This window comes from Montipora capricornis, chromosome 8 (genome assembly GCF_036669925.1).
Source record: "Montipora capricornis isolate CH-2021 chromosome 8, ASM3666992v2, whole genome shotgun sequence".
Lineage (NCBI taxonomy): Eukaryota > Metazoa > Cnidaria > Anthozoa > Scleractinia > Acroporidae > Montipora > Montipora capricornis.
In genome coordinates, this window is record NC_090890.1 from 45,273,682 (window position 1) to 45,278,768 (window position 5,087).

Consider the following 5,087-nt stretch of genomic DNA (forward strand, 5'->3'; position numbering starts at 1 on the left):
CGAAATGAAAGCACAACTTAGTCGCGAATTTTCTATGATAAAAACTTGTTCAGAAATCCAAAATCTAAGTTAACAGCACACACCAGGCCTACTCCTAAGTATCTGGCTAGAAATCATTTTCCTCTGGCCGCGCTTCAGCCATTCGATGAGGGCCAGTCTCGTGCTTTTTTTAAAGTTGCCTCGCTCATGCCCAAAAAGAATTCTGGGTAATTCTGCCATTCCATGACAAGGAAGACTCCCGATTCTCATTTCATAGAGCAGGAGAAGAGAGGAAAAAGCAGTACCTCCAGACACTGGCGCTGGAGCGTCGTACCAAACGAGTCATCCCGGGATTTCGGCCCGTGCGATCGCTTTTGGACGCAGTTGGCCCTTCGCTGCTTTCTGCTACCGACCTTGCCTCCCGGTACGGCATTGAGGGAGAGATATGTCGGCCCCTAAACCATATGTGACAAATCCCACGCCTACTCACAGCTTCTCAGACCGCCCTTGTCATTACAATATAGCGTACGATTTCGATGACTTATATATTGAAAAGAAAAGTCATTTTATCTGTCATATGGTAAGCACTGGAGTCGCAGATTACAAAGTGTGGGCATGCTCCCTGCTAAAGGTGACATACATACAGGCATAAGCTTTATTTTTCATCTCGAATTTCCGAATAACTACAGGAGCTAATATCTTCGAGGCATTACATTTACAGCTAAAATACATAGCATATACAGACACCTACTAAATACATAATATTTAAAGATATATTCATTAAAAAGGAAAGCCGCTGTACAAAATGCGGCCCTGGATTTCTCTTTTAAAACCAGTAAACTCATAGGTACGGATAAATCAGGTAGCGCATTCTGCAACTTAGCTGATACGTAAGAAGAAAGAGAGCTAAGACCATAACTGGCTGTTCCAGGTGTATTGAGGGACAGAATGTAATTTCCGCGAACATCATGCATAAGAAGGGGACGGGAGAGAAAACGTATTTTTCATATAAGCAGAAAAAGCCTTTTTAAAAAACAAAACAAAACAAAAAAATACTTTCATCAAGTAATACGAGGAAATTTTAAATGCGCTTATTGCATAGAGATGTAGAGCTTGGACTTTCGTAGTAAGAGGACAGGTAACTTGCAAATATAAATATCGTTATTCTTTTATTTACATTATTATACCGTTCCTTTGACACGAAAATTACAGCGAAATGAAAGCACAACTTAGTCGCGAATTTTCTATGATAAAAACTTGTTCAGAAATCCAAAATCTAAGTTAACAGCACACACCAGGCCTACTCCTAAGTATCTGGCTAGAAATCATTTCCTCTGGCCGCGCTTCAGCCATTCGATGAGGGCCAGTCTCGTGCTTTTTTTAAAGTTGCCTCGCTCATGCCCAAAAAGAATTCTGGGTAATTCTGCCATTCCATGACAAGGGAAGACTCCCGATTCTCATTTCATAGAGGAGGAAAAGAGAGGAAAAAGCAGTACCTCCAGACACTGGCGCTGGAGCGTCGTACCAAACGAGTCATCCCGGGATTTCGGCCCGTGCGATCGCTTTTGGACGCAGTTGGCCCTTCGCTGCTTTCTGCTACCGACCTTGCCTCCCGGTACGGCATTGAGGGAGAGATATGTCGGCCCCTAAACCATATGTGACAAATCCCACGCCTACTCACAGCTTCTCAGACCGCCCTTGTCATTACAATATAGCGTACGATTTCGATGGCTTATATATTGAAAAGAAAAGTCATTTTATCTGTCATATGGTAAGCACTGGAGTCGCACATTACAAAGTGTGCGCATGCGCCCTGCTAAAGGTAACATACATACAGGCATAAGCTTTATTTTTCATCTCGAATTTCCGAATAACTACAGGAGCTAATATCTTCGAGACATTGCATTTACAGCTAAAATACATAGCATATACAGATACCTACTCAATAGATCATATTTGTAGATATATTCATTAAAAAGGAAAGCCTCTGTACAAAATGCGGCCCTGGATTTCTCTTTTAAAAACAGTAAACTCAGGTACGGATAAAATCAGTAGCGCATTCTGCAACTTAGCTGATACGTAAGAAGAAAGAGAGCTAAGACCATAACTGGCTGTTCCAGGTGTATTGAGGGACAGAATGTAATTTCCGCGAACATCATGCATAAGAAGGGGACGGGAGAGAAAACGTATTTTTCATATAAGCAGAAAAAGCCTTTTTAAAAAAACAAAACAAAACAAAAAATACTTTCATCAAGTAATACGAGGAAATTTTAAATGCGCTTATTGCATAGAGATGTAGAGCTTGACTTTCGTAGTAAGAGGACAGGTAACTTGCAAATATAAATATCGTTATTCTTTTATTTACATTATTATACCGTTCCTTTGACACGAAAATTACAGCGAAATGAAAGCACAACTTAGTCGCGAATTTTCTATGATAAAAACTTGTTCAGAAATCCAAAATCTAAGTTAACAGCACACACCAGGCCTACTCCTAAGTATCTGGCTAGAAATCATTTCCTCTGGCCGCGCTTCAGCCATTCGATGAGGGCCAGTCTCGTGCTTTTTTTAAAGTTGCCTCGCTCATGCCCAAAAAGAATTCTGGGTAATTCTGCCATTCCATGACAAGGGAAGACTCCCGATTCTCATTTCATAGAGGAGGAAAAGAGAGGAAAAAGCAGTACCTCCAGACACTGGCGCTGGAGCGTCGTACCAAACGAGTCATCCCGGGATTTCGGCCCGTGCGATCGCTTTTGGACGCAGTTGGCCCTTCGCTGCTTTCTGCTACCGACCTTGCCTCCCGGTACGGCATTGAGGGAGAGATATGTCGGCCCCTAAACCATATGTGACAAATCCCACGCCTACTCACAGCTTCTCAGACCGCCCTTGTCATTACAATATAGCGTACGATTTCGATGGCTTATATATTGAAAAGAAAAGTCATTTTATCTGTCATATGGTAAGCACTGGAGTCGCAGATTACAAAGTGTGCGCATGCGCCCTGCTAAAGGTAACATACATACAGTCATAAGCTTTATTTTTCATCTCGAATTTCCGAATATTTACAGGAACTAATATCTTCGAGACATTACATTTACAGCTAAAATACATAGCATATACAGACACCTACTAAATACATAATATTTAAAAGATATATTCATTAAAAAGGAAAGCCGCTGTACAAAATGCGGCCCTGGATTTCTCTTTAAAACCAGTAAACTCATAGGTACGGATAAAATCAGGTAGCGCATTCTGTAACTTAGGTGATACGTAAGAAAAAAGAGAACTTAGACCATAAATGGCTGTTCGATCTTTATTGAGGGACAGAATTTAATTTCCGCGAACATCATGAATAAGAAGGGGACAGGAGAGAAAAGGTATCTTTCATATAAGCAGAAAAACCCTTTTTAAAAAAAACCAAACAAAAAACCATACTTTCATCAAGTAATACGAGGAAATTTTAAATGCGCTTATTGCATAGAGATGTAGAGCTTGACTTTTCGTAGTAAGAGGACAGGTAACTTGCAAATATAAATATCGTTATTCTCTTATTTACATTATTATACCGTTCCTTTGACACGAGAATTACAGCGAAATGAAAGCACAACTTAGTCGCGAATGTTCTATGATAAAAAATTGTTCAGAAATCCAAAATCTAAGTTAACAGCACACACCAGGCCTACTCCTAAGTATCTGGCTAGAAATCATTTCCTCTGGCCGCGCTTCAGCCATTCGATGAGGGCCAGTCTCGTGCTTTTTTTAAAGTTGCCTCGCTCATGCCCAAAAAGAATTCTGGGTAATTCTGCCATTCCATGACAAGGAAAGACTCCCGATTCTCATTTCATAGAGCAGGAGAAGAGAGGAAAAAGCAGTACCTCCAGACACTGGCGCTGGAGCGTCGTACCAAACGAGTCATCCCGGGATTTCGGCCCGTGCGATCGCTTGTGGACGCAGTTGGCCCGTCGCTGCTTTCTGCTACCGACCTTGCCTTCCGTGACGGCATTGAGGGAGAGATAGGTCGGCCCCTAAACCATATGTGACAAATCCCACGCCTACTCACAGCTTCTCAGACCGCCCTTGTCATTACAATATAGCGTACGATTTCGATGACTTATATATTGAAAAGAAAAGTCATTTTATCTGTCATATGGTAAGCACTGGAGTCGCAGATTACAAAGTGTGTGCATGCGCCCTGCTAAAGGTAACATACATACAGGCATAAGCTTATTTTTCATCTCGAATTTCCGAATAACTACAGGAGCTAATACTTCGAGGCATTACATTTACAGCTAAAATACATAGCATATACAGACACCTACTAAATACATAATATTTAAAGATATATTCATTAAAAGGAAAGCCGCTGTACAAAATGCGGCCCTGGATTTCTCTTTTAAACCAGTAAACGCATAGGTACGGATAAATCAGGTAGCGCATTCTGCAACTTAGCTGCATACGTAAGAAAGAAAGAGAACTACGACCATAACTGGCTGTTCCAGGTGTATTGAGGGACAGAATGTAATTTCCGCGAGCATCATGCATAAGAGGGGACGGGAGAGAAAACGTATTTTTCATATAAGCAGAAAAAGCCTTTTAAAAAAACAAAACAAAACAAAAAAAACATACTTTCATCAAGTAATACGAGGAAATTTTAAATGCGCTTATTGCATAGAGATGTAGAGCTTGACTTTCGTAGTAAGAGGACAGGTAACTTGCAATATAAATATCGTTATTCTCTTATTTACATTTTATACCGTTCCTTTGACACGAGAATTACAGCGAAATGAAAGCACAACTTAGTCGCGAATTTTCTATGATACAAACTTAATCAGAAATCCAAAATCTAAGTTAACAGCACACACCAGGCCTACTCCTGAGTATCTGGCTAAACATTTCCTCTGGCCGCGCTTCAGCCATTCGATGAGGGCCAGTCTCGTGCTTTTTTTAAAGTTGCCTCGCTCATGCCCAAAAGAATTCTGGGTAATTCTGCCATTCCATGACAAGGGAAGACTCCCGATTCTCTTTCATAGAGCAGGAGAAGAGAGGAAAAGCAGTACCTCCAGACACGGCGCTGGAGCGTCGTACCAAACGAGTCATCCCGGGATTTC